Source organism: Anas platyrhynchos, chromosome 8, assembly GCF_047663525.1.
Source record: "Anas platyrhynchos isolate ZD024472 breed Pekin duck chromosome 8, IASCAAS_PekinDuck_T2T, whole genome shotgun sequence".
NCBI lineage: Eukaryota > Metazoa > Chordata > Aves > Anseriformes > Anatidae > Anas > Anas platyrhynchos.
The window spans coordinates 38375902-38388212 of NC_092594.1; the positions used below are offsets into that span (position 1 = coordinate 38375902).

General features: G+C 43.8%; 1 long non-coding RNA gene across 3 annotated transcripts; it reads left to right on the plus strand.

The window, feature by feature from the left end:
• Positions 1-252: 252 nt before the first annotated feature.
• On the plus strand, positions 253-4103 carry LOC110353211 (uncharacterized). 3 transcript variants are annotated; one of them, XR_011811129.1, is made up of 3 exons: positions 435-833; positions 1981-2125; positions 2384-4103. It is a non-coding gene; the product is annotated as an uncharacterized lncRNA (long non-coding RNA). The 3 variants fall into 3 exon arrangements; XR_011811130.1 differs by lacking the exon at positions 435-833 and adding an exon at positions 253-421 and having other exon boundaries at positions 1981-4103; XR_002403443.4 differs by having other exon boundaries at positions 429-833; positions 1981-4103.
• Positions 4104-12311: the final 8208 nt, after the last annotated feature.

Below are 12311 nucleotides of genomic sequence, written 5' to 3' on the forward strand. Positions count from 1 at the left end.
GGTGGGAGGACTGGGAGGGGATGAGAATAATGATGACTGTTTCTGGCAGACTCAGCTTCCCTCTGCAGTGGCCTCTATCTCAGCTCCCCCCAGCCCTGCACCATCAGCAGCTGTAGTAAATTTGGTTTTACAAGTTCTGGCATAGGCAGGGCAGATAGCAGTGGGGCACAGCAGCTGTGCCATCTTTGCAAATCTTCTGCTCTGTTGGGGCCAGGCACCAGCCCCCAGCAGCATCAGCAATGCAAGGTGTGCCTGACGGAGAGATCAAAACCCCACCGCAGTAAACAAACCCATAAAACACAGCGGAGACTTTGCGAGCAGTATCAGTAATTCAGAGTGAAATGAGCTAGCTGTTACGTGTATCTCTGCTGGATTTAAGACACTACCTCACTCACGCTTCTGTTTTAAAACCAATCTTTATGTGCGTCCTTCTTTCCCCACTGTGGCTTCTCCTCAAAAGCAAGTTCTTGGTTTTGCAGCATGGGAATGATATAGCGTGCATCACTTCTTTCCTTCTCCTTTTCTTCCTCTTCATTGTTCTCCCTGATTTCTTTCCCCTTCCCACCAGCACTGAAGATCAGCAGGGCTGCTGCTTCTGCCCGGAGCACTGCAGTGACCCCAAGCTGGGGCTGGGCAAAAGTCAGCTGCTGTGGATACCCAGGCCCAGCTGGTGAAGCAGAGGCATCAGGCAACCTGCAGGACTTTTCGTTGCCCCCTGTGTTTTATAACTTCCTTTTTACTGCAGCTAGGTGTTGGTTTTGATCTCCTCTGCTGAGCTGGAATTATCTGTGTGCAGCAAACTAAGCATCTGCTTTCTCTGCCGTGCCCCTGTGGTAAGGCAGGGCGCTCGGCGGTAACAGCAGCCGTGACAGGACTGCTGCTGGGACCATCAGGGGCAGCGGGGACGAACGGCAGCCTCTGAACCTGCTGGTGGCCCTGCGGGCAGTAGGAAAGCCAGGAGAGAGGCTGAGCACAGCATTTGTAAAGTGCCATAAAGATTTCGGAAGCATGCTTTGTTGGTGCTCTGGTGCTAGTTTCTCGTGCATGTCTGTTTAAATGTTGATTTTAGACAAAATGTTGATTTTACATGAAATAAATCTGCTTGATGTTTGGTGAAATGAAAAGATAACGTCAGGTTTTGTGGATGTACAATCCCTTATCTTGTCAGGGCTTCATTCCTTCCATTCTTCTACTTGAATATAAACCTCTCCTAATGTTGACCCCAATGATATTGTTAAAGAAAGAACATACGGAACATCGTTAGCGCAGGAATAGCAATCTAGAAACACTTTGCTATTAATATTAACTCTTATAAAAGACAAAAGAAAAATATCTCTGAAGAGAGGTCAGAGAATTGTGCCTAACAATGTGTCTATGCCAAGTGTAGCTGTCAGGTGAATGTTACCCTGCTATATGGCGATGTGCACAAAGAGCCTTTTTGCAAGAGAACACTCATGTTGTGTTAAATATGTGCAAAAAACTAAAACGGGTATGGAGTTGGGTGATCTTTGAATTTCCAGAAGTACTGAGATTGAGCTCAGCTGATTGGGGTTAGTTTCAAGCACTATTTCAAAGTCTTGCAGAAATGTTTTATCTATAATTAACAACTAGCACTTGCAACCATCTGAGAGGAAGGTTGCAGCTTTAGTGAAAAACTACTTTATTTTTTATAGGATTCAGAGACGTTGCATACAAAAATAACTTAGCAATATTATTTTGGCTACTAGCGCTGAGATTATCAAGTGTTAATGCTGTATGCATCTGAAACTCTAGTTGTAAATAAGGTCTTTGTAAGCATGGATGTGAAATGTCCTGTGTTCAAGCAATTAGTACAGATAGTTTGAGGCCTGAGGTATTTCTGAACCAACCCAAAATTAGAGCCCTTTTGCTTTGCCTTTCATATATTATTTATTGTCCTGTCAGAAGTTCTTTATGTACTGCATCATGATATATTAATTAACTCTCTGCTTTTTTCCCTAGTCATTTGGCTGAGGACTTAATTAAGCACAGGGATGTTAAGCGCAGCTTAGAGAAGGGAGCTAGCTGAGCGTGCTCCTTGCTGCCTGGGCTGCGTGGGATGAGCGTGGAAGCTGCCGGTTGCTCCAGCACTGAACCACGGGCAGAGGTACGCTCCAGAGGCGTAATGAAACCCTTCAGAGACACAGACACCAGCAGCTACGGAGGAAATGCTCCCTTCCACACCGGGCTGGTGTCTCCGTCTGCTTGGGGACCGTGGGTCCCTCCTGGGAGAAGCTGGCTCTGTGCTTCCAGCCCCTGATGTTCACACACGTCTGGGTTCAGTGCGTGCCCCTAGGGTGGCTCAGCTGAGACGAGAATAAAGTCACGGCTAGGTGCAGTCATTTATCTGTCTTGCTCTTTGCAGAGGAGGCTGCAAGTCCTAATGCTGCTGATTGCAAGCCAGGCGTTTCAAACTGATGTACAGACCCATGAAGCTGATTTTTCTTCTCTGCAGTGTAATCTTTTCCTTTGCAACATTTCAATGTGAGATGTGTTTTAGTGCTGATATATCTCTTAAATGTCCCTTGGATTTCTCAGATCCACAAACCAAGTATTGCAGAAGTATTTAGATGCCTGGAGGAGTTTTAAATTTCCCAACCATCTGGGTTCAGAGAACTGGATTTTTGAAGCATTCTTCTTTTTGTTGCATATAGTGCTGCTAGGCTTGACACAAAGACCCCCAAAAGTGTTTTGGTATCTAACTTCTCTGTAAGTATCTATTATTATTATTTAATGAATTTAAGATTAAAAAGCTGGTCCATATTATGAAGTTTCATTAACAGACTTTGCTTCATGGAACAATACCTTTGCATCTGTCTTCCACTGGAGACCTGTTGTTCTTTAGTTAATTTAACCTGGTAAAACTCAGTTTTGGCATAAATTATCTCTCAGGTAGAATGGGAATGTGGTCTGAGTGTTTCCTGTGGTGAGAAGCTGGTGCTCTGGAACAATCCCCCAGCCCTTTGGCATTACAGCAGTTGCCCTGGGCTGCATTTTATAATGCTGCTCTGTAGGAACTGTGCTTAGAAATGTAAAGTTTCCCAGTTCTGTTAGCAAATACACAGAGCATCAGCAAAGATGCACACGCTCTAGTAAAACTGTTGTCAGCAGGTGGGTGCTGATCAAAATGCAATCTGTAAAACTTTTCGAGCAAGAGGCAGTGGTGTAAAGCACTTAGAGCTCACACTACTGAGTAGATGAATGTATCTGAAACGTTGGCTTCTGAATTGTAATGATTTTTTTTTTTTTTAAATGAGTTATGTGACCATCCTCTGTACTTCTGAAAATCTGAGTTTGGTGGTTACTCAATATATAAATGCACTTGAGAATATTTTCCTAAATAATGTGGTAGTTAAAAATGCTGAGCTGCCTACACTGATACACTTACTATTTCTGTGGGGAAACTGCGGGATTCTTTTTAGGTAATTACAGCACAGGCTTGGCGAGAACAAGCCCCGCTGATCCTGCCTGATATGTGACTGCACACCTAACAGACTGAGCGGTGGCTCTTCGGTTCAATTTCTTACAGTGAGATGTGGATGGCCTGAGGTTATTGGAAATCCTGCTATTACTTGTGGAGAGCGACGGTTTCTGCACCAGCAAAATGCGGGATGAAGCCTTGGAGCAGACAAATAGGCAGAGGGAGCAGGAGAGATCTAAGCCTGGAAGCAGGCTGCCTCTGCTGCACTCTGTAAAATCGATTGCTTTTCTTGTGTTAAATCATTCCCTTTCATACCATCAGCTGTACTGTGCGGGCTGCTGTATTACTGTGGGGATTGCAGCAGGTTGCTAGTAAAATAATTCCGCTTAAGTATGTTCTAAGAATAAATTACAGCATTATCTCTGTCCTGTCGGCGTTGCACAGCAATAATAATCTGTTGCTACAGATTGCCAGCAGAATTACAAAAGGAAGGTGGATGTTTCTGGCTATTGTGATGGACTTCTGTCTCCAAACAGCTATTTTCTTTCTGAAAGGTATTTCTCAAATTGTTTTGGTTACAGCTACAATAAAAATAATTTAAAACCCCCCAAAACACATTTGGATGTTTTATGGAAATGTCAATGCCTTTTGCTGTTCTTGCTTATGCTGATCTGTAAGTTCTGTGAAAATAACTTGATGAAATGAAAAACTGGCAGCGCCTCAAATCAGCTAACATTCAGTAGGGCTGGACATCCTTCGACTTCAGCAGCTATCTGGTGAAAATAGAGCAAAATCAGCTATATTTTTTAAAAAATTATTTTTTTCTGGAAGGAAATATGGGTGAGTAGAAGATCACTGATCATTACAAAGTGGAGAAGGGAAGGAAACAAACGCGGAGCCCTGCACCTGCCGTGGGCTGGCCCCATATGTCAGTGGGGCTGGTGGAGGGGCAGCAGCCCTACAGGAAGGGAGCCAGGGCTCCTGGTGGAGCTTTAGTTTAAACATAGATCAGAATTGATGAAATAGTTTTTTTACTCTGATTTTTTTTTTAAAGAGAAAGCTGTCAGTAAAACAGCATACAATTAAAACTTCAGCGTAGTTTATATGTCCCCGAGTCTGAAATAATCCATTGGCACGTGCTGCCCTAATGGCTTTGTGCAAATCCCGTGACTCCTGTGTTGTGACAGCCCCTCTTGAGATGATTTCTGGAAGAGAAGGTGCAAATTGTATCTTCCTTTTGGGTGTAACGCAAAAGAAAGCTTGATCTGGTAACTCATTATATTTACTTGGTATACTAAGAATTTTGATCCATGGTGTTTTTCTGGAAGAAAGCAGAATTTCCCTTCACCATGTCTGTCTGTTCATGCAACTTTTATTGAACTCAATTGCCTGCTCCTGTACTTTAAAAGAGAAGTGATTTTCTGACTCAGCTACAGACCTTTAAATAGCAGTTACTTCAGATAGAGGCCTTGTTCCTTCTGCTTCCCTTACCCACCAAACTAATTAAAAAAAAAATCACAACACAACTTTGTGCAGTTTTAGTGAAGTTGGTCTGAAAAACAATCCTTTTATGCAGTTGCTTATAATTTGTTGCTTTTCATTTGTGAGCTGCATCACAGCTGTGCCCAGCTCTCTCACGAATTAGTTCATCAGATCTATTATTCTACAAATGTGTAGCAGCTGTTACTCAAACCCAGCCTGATTGCACATGCCCTCTGCAGTTTTACTCAATTGGTTTACTCCAAACATTTTGTTACTAAATCATTCATTTGCTTGTAACCATCCATACAAAGTGTACATTAAAATGCTTCGCAGTGCAGCAATTTGGAAGCCGCTTGCTCAAAAGATCAAAGGATGGGATCCTATATGGGGCACGGTCTTCTTCTCATGCTTATTCACATCCCCCTGGCTGTTAGGAAGAGGCAGGTACTCCTTTCAAAAGGGGAACACGATCAGATTAGAGATAGCAAATTGGCAATTTTTCATCTCAATGGTATTTGGAAGCAGTAGGGAAATAATGGGCGTGAATATTTTACATGTTTTCAGGCGCTCATCTCAGTGGTTCCTGGTGCTCACTTGCTCTCTGTGAGTCCCCAAATTGCAGATGTTCCTTCATGGGAAGGGGGCAGCTGCCAGGCATGTCTGCAGCAGTAGGGGAAGGGAAAAGCTGGCAGGAACCAAAGGAACCAAACGTCTTCATACTAGGAAATAACAAAACATTTACAAAAAGGCTTTTTTTTCCATTATTTTCCCCGATCTTCTGTAGTCTCTGAAGGGCTCCCCAGCAAAGTGGGTGGCTTTTGCATGCGTGTAGTCATAAGGTGGTCGCTGCTGGTGTTCATCGTGCTGCTTCCACCATCTGAGGCTGCGCTATTTTAATTCAAAATGTGGAATAGTTGTCTCAGGCTATTGGTGACTCGGAACATCCAAAATCTGTGGAGATGGTCAGAGTCTAATTAGAAGTCTAATGAGGGCTGGGCATGATTGTGCTGCATCTGCTAGAAAGTCAGAGCAGACCCATAAATCCATGACTCTGGGATTTGGAAGTGCGATGTCCTGCCCCGCAGTGGGCAATGATACCACAAGTCCAGCCACCCAAATGAAACCTTGCTTTCTAAAACCCAACCCAGGAGCCTGCTCTAGGATCTCTGTCTACCTAAAACCAAGATGGAGCAAGACTTTGCTTTTCTGGATCCAGCTCCTGTCTTCCTGCATCGTTTTCTTGTGAGGTGGATGGTTCTTGCCACATGGTGGTGGTGTTGCTTTTTTTCTAATCACAAAAGGTGTTTCTAAGGCCAGCTGGGCCAATGGAAGCTGCTTTTTCTGTTAAATGCAACTTAATGATAACATGTTGATTTAATAAATGTTCATGCAATTTTAATGTTACTTCTGCAGCTGGAGTGTAACCGTGGTATTACCGTTATACAACAGATCTGTCGTGTGGTAGCAGGGCTGTTCTTGCCAGCTTCCCAGGCCTTTGCATTGAATATTTTTCATGGCATTTGGTGGTCCATCACTGCTGTGTCCTATCCGGGGAAAAAGATGAGATCTTTTCTTTTTTCGAAGAACTTTCAAGCACTTGTCTTTGAGTCATTAGGCATTACTTTATTTATATATTTTTTTTTTGTAAAAGCTGATCAAGGCATTGTGTTATGAGGAATGTATCAGTTCAAATTTGCATTAGCAGAGGGTGAAATCTGCAGAGATCTTGCTTATCAGCCTGGTAACCACTTTGTTTGGGAAGAATGATTCATGCACTGATGCTCTCAGCAGACCGAGGCAGTAGTGGATGCTGTGTGTGGTCCCTGAGCCCCTGGCATAGGCTGATACGGTCCAGGTCCCCTTGACCAAATGTTTTATAGGATCTGTAAAGATATGAAAGCTTTCCTCAAAGACTGGGAAGTAGCTTGGGAAGACCAGGGGGGAAAAAGAGGCAATTGAAGAGTCGCTATATCCAGCAGTCCTTAGCTGTACATGTCTGTGGGCTGGGATTTGGTGCAGGAACCCAAGTAGGAATTCAAATAAACTTGAGCCTAGGCAGTGAAGAAACTATACAAATGGAGTGGCCCTTGTTGTCCAGCCCTTTTTAGTCTTATTCTGAACTCTTCTTTTGTGCTGCAGCTCAGCGGGGTAGGCAGGTGACACTTCTATTTGGCCTTCTAGCAGATGCTGTAAAATTGACTTTGAAATCATCCTCTGGTTTTGCCCTGATTGGAAGCAGGGCACTTCCTTGGACAAGAGGAGGAGGCAGTGCAAGCAGTAGCCCCAGCAAGACCTTTACATTGCTCCTGTCCCCTCTCTGGTTACTGAGCCTCCCAGCAAGGGCAAGAGGCAGCTGGGCAGGACTGGAGCAGGAGGAGGGAGTCCCAGAGCATCTGTGCAGCGAGCTGCATGCACTGACAGACCTGGCACGAAACAGTTTCAATTCTGTAGCATCCAGCTCTGTCTGCTTCCTCCGAGATGTTGAGGCTCTTGTTAATATTCTCCCTAATCTGTGGGTAATGTGTATGCAGAAAACCTCTAGAAGGTACAACTCCTTTATGCAAGCATTTTTCTTAGAGGGCTAATGCAGGAGAAAATGAAAATTTCTGACTAGAAAGGAAGCCACTTGAAAATCACCATGATTTGATTAGAAAAAACACTCGAAGAAAAATCCTGGAGGGAAGACAGAAGGAGCAAATTGCCCATGTGAAACAAGGCAGGAGGAACTGAGGAAGTAAGAGGCTTGACAAGCATTCACCCAATTAAGATACGAGTTACTACTGCATCTGGTGAGGCAGGGCTGCTGTTGAGGTTTTTTTGCCTCCTCTCCATTGCCCCATCACCCCAAGGAAGCCATTTACTCGTGTTTTAATTACATATGTAACGATTCTGATCTTCACAGCATACCTGCTCGTTCTTGTAAAGATAAAGCACTGTGCAGTTGATGATATTGCTTGTCATGGGTATTTCAATTTCCTCTGTTGCATTAATATGAAAGTTGAATTTGGTATAATTAAAAAAGGCGTGCTGGTAACAGTTTGGAGTCAGGGATAGTGCAATCCTCTCCGTGCAGGCTCTGGCAGTAAGTACACTGACAGCATTTCTCTAGGAGCATTGAGTCAACGCACCTCTTAATTGCCCCAGACTCAGTAACACTGCAGTGTAAGGTACTGTGAGTAGGGCTTGAGTTGTATAGAGTTAAATATTTCTTCAAATTTTTGTACCTAATTGTAAGCTATGGACAAAAACGTCACTCCTGAATATTTTTTTCTAGGTCACGGTGCACTATTATCAGCTGGCGTCCTTTATATCAGATTACAACTATTCAGTTTCTGGCCAACAGGTTTGTTAAACTATTCATTGACTCGAAGAGGAGATGCTATTCTAAAACTGTTGGAGCTTGTTGTTAAAAATGACCTTCATGCAATACTAGGTTATTTTGTTTAAATAGAAGGCTAAAAATAAGTTCTCCATTTCAGCAGGACAGATATTGATAGAATGAAAGGATTGCTTGACCATTAACTGAGCAGATGAGCCTGAGAAGCTGAAGAAATTCAAGAATGTCTCCAAGTTTATTGCCAACTCTTGGAACAGTTGGATGGGGTAGAGCTTGACCCTGTTGTGATATATGTTTAGAACAAATATTTTGAATAACTATAGAGCCTTGAAAGAATGGAAAGAGAAGGGCAGATTAGTGAAGAAATCCGTGTAATGGAGCTGGGAGCTGCTTCAGGGAACAGGGAAGTCCTCAATGTTTCATGCTGGACCCCATGTGGTGGTGTGTCCCAGTGAATATTTATGCAGAGCAGAGAACATTGAATGCCCAGTCCAGAACAGGCAGTACCACGGATTATGGAGATGGAGGTCATGTCCTGGGTCCACCTGGGAGCTCTCACCTAGTCCATACGAGTGCCTGAACTCCAGGTTAAACACAGCTTTAGGAAAGGGACTTTTCCACCTCTGGACTTGTATTTAAAAATTATAGGCACTCTCTCTTCTAACTAAAGTAGAATGGCAATGCTAATGGGGTTGAAGGTTTTCTGATATGGGAGCCTGTTGTTTAGCAGACCTGGCCCTAAGTGTTGGGCAATCTCGGTAACAGGAAACGCCACCAGCCCCATCCACAATTAGCTTCTCCTCGCCTTTCAGCCGCTTTTTCTCCTGATAACACATTTCCAACAACTCTAATTTTAGACCAGATATATGGATGTAGATACAGCAATGCCAAAAGTGGTGTAGTAATGTGCTGAAGATTGATTTGATTTAATCTTGAATGATGCTGATGGCGATGTGCCAAGCTACCCACATATCCATAGTCAAAGAGCAAGCTGAAGGAGTCATGCTTTTGCATTGCCAGTTACGTATATTTTCAGCTCTGTGTGTGCAGAACAAGTGGCTGCTTACCCGCTATCTGACAAGGATACATGTGGGTTAGTCACTGCACGGAGCTGTTTTTCACCCGAAGGGGCCTATTTCTCTGTTTGGCCATGAATTTTTCAGTAATGTTAATGTTGCTGTTTGCAGGGCATTAACACTGCTGTTAGTGGGGGCCACGCACATGAGCTGACAAATGCTCCTCAAGTCTGTCGTCTGAATTCAGGCTGGATGGAAGCTACACGAGGAGTTTCAATGGTTTTGTACTCGGTGGTCAGGCACAGGACGATGTGCAGTGTTTGCATTGATCCCTACACTCCCAGAGCACGTGCAAGATGTTAGTGTCACAGCCACACTTGATTCCAACACAAGTTAAACACAGTGCAACACTTTGGGCATTTATGGTAAGTGTCAAGTTTGGGAGGTTAAGTTTCTGAAGTCTTTAGATAAGGATGCTTCTGTCCTAGATAAAATTTTAAGAGAATAGAAAACTATTTTTCTGGTGAGACCTCAACCATAGAAAAGTGATGATTCCAAAATGTTTTTTTTTTTTTTTTTTTTTTTTTTTTACCTACAATCCTGTAAACACAGGTGGAATGACTGCAATTTAAATATGGAACTTGTTTGGTTATTTGATAAAAAAGCTTTTCTTCTGTTTGGACCATAACTCTCATGGAAAATCAAACTTTCCTCGACAGATGAGCATTTTAAGGTAGTTTACTCTGTTTTAAAATATAGATAATGGTGTCATTTTCGTAACAGCTGTAGAGAACAAACAGATGTATTCTGAGATGATCACGGCCTCATTTAGCTCTTGTCTTACTGAATTTAGATTTTTTCAAATGTAATTGTTGTCTTGGTGTTTTCAAAGGGAAGCATGAGGGAGCCAGGTGTGGGAGGGCACGATCCCCAGGACTGCAGCTCGAGGCTCCTCTTGGGCTGCAGAGCTTGGCTCAGCCAGCAGCGAGCTGAGCCCCTGTTGTCTTCCAAGAGTGAAAGAACCTTTGCATGTGTGCAAGGAGGACCGATTCACCTGCATGTGGTTGTACAGCCCCTTGCAATGCAGCTGCAGTGGATGCATCCATTTGCACATGGAGCACCCGTGTAAGGAAAATCAGGCCTCTTCCCTTTCTGTACAAGCAGTGCTGAGGGTTCAGCAGCACTCTGCTCCTGTCTGATCACGCATTGCTATGCCTCTGCTGTCGTATCGCAGCACAAAGTGGAGGCTGGGAGGCTGTGGGCAGGCCAGGACAGCTCCTGCCTCCTGCGGGATGGGGGATCTGGACCACCCCTGCTGTGCTCCAGGGGTGCCCGCATGCATGGGGGGCACAGCCGGGTGTTTTCCTTGAGGCGTTAAGTTCTGGCCTTCACTGGCAGCAGGGAGAGCAGACAGCTCAAACCTGGGCTTTGAACGCTCGGGAGCCAAGATCTTGATTAGTTCTGGGCTTCACCGCTGCATATTTAAAAAGGCCACGGTGACAAAACAGATCTGGATCTGGGTGCAGGACTGGAACGCGGTGAGTTTTCAGAGATGTCTCATTTGGAACCTGGAACTTGGCTCAGACCCATCTCATTAAAAAAAAAAAAACACCACCACCAAACACACACAAACTCAAGGCTTTACTGGAAGTTTCTGGTGGCATATTATGTTAACGATAAAGATAAATGGCTTTAATATAACTTGCTTGCTTTAACAGGGGCTCCAGGAGGGTTCTCGCAGAGCCAGTGATGCGAAGGCACAGCCACCACCACCTCCCAGCTCCCAGACCTGCCCCGCTGCCGCCTGCGCTCTGCTTCCCTGCTGCTGGAGGCACAGGGCGGATAAAAACCTGTGGATCCCTTCCAGGCTATCAGTCTGTCACCTACGGGTGGAGTTCAGTTATCCGTATGTGATGTGCTCCGATTAAGATCGGGGAAGAGTTTTGAAAGCACAGACTTGCTGTGCTCAAAGTGCCTACAGAAAACTCCTGAGGAGCTGTGGGTCTGTGACTCAGTATCTGGGTTCAGATTGCATCCAGGCCATGGGCTTTGATTTTTGATTTATTTATTTTCAGCTGGGGTAAGGCTCAAACACAGCTTCAGCCATATAGCACTTAATGCTCCGCTCTTATAAAATTGCAAAAACTTCATCCAATTTAGCTAAATTCATTGCATGGTTTCTCTTAAGGAACGCAATTTGCCGGTTACATAAGATTTCTGTGCATCTAAAAAAAAGCAAATCCAATTGTTCCTTCCTGGTCTGCTTCCAATATAGACTCGTCCAGCCGGCCCCGAGAGCAGGCTGAGCTCTGGCCCCAAACCCAGCAGTGAGGAGCTGAAGTGGGAGCACTCCAGGGAAACTTTGCTGTCTGAGAGGAGGGTGCTGTGGGCAGCTCACCATGAAGCTGGTCTTACTGGGGCCCCCAAAGGAAAAATGCTGTGCTTAGTTTTGGTACAATGCCTCGTCTCGTTTGCAGAGTGCAGTTGCCTTTTGTAGTATTAGGGATAATTACAATAATTTGTTATTCATCAAACAGTTGCATATCTTGAAAAATGTACTTGGGGTACTTCAGCAATGCCGTATGAGGCAGAGCAAGCGAGGCAGGGAAGGTGTCACAAGCTCCCACGGGCAGATTACATGTTTTCTTGAAGATAAGATGTGTCCCGGACAGCTACACTATGGTGAATCATGCAGAACAAATCAGACTTTTTTTTGTTTTGTTTTAAAAAGTACTTTTTAAAACTGCCTGATTATGTAATAATGCTCAGTGATTTTTAGGGCTTTGTCCTGCAAGTTATTGAACAATTCCAACTTGAGAAATATCAAAAGTCAATTTATAACCAGCTACCTGGATTTGCTGTCAATAATTTTGAGTAATAGTGCTTAAATACTATTTTCTTGACAATTCTAAAAACCGAGGGGCTATTTAGAGAATTAGCCTTGTCATAAAAATACAAATTAAAAAGAAAAACCAATTAATTAGAGTTTTTAATCACTCAAGATCTGTATTCTTTTCCTCAACTGAAATTCTCTCAA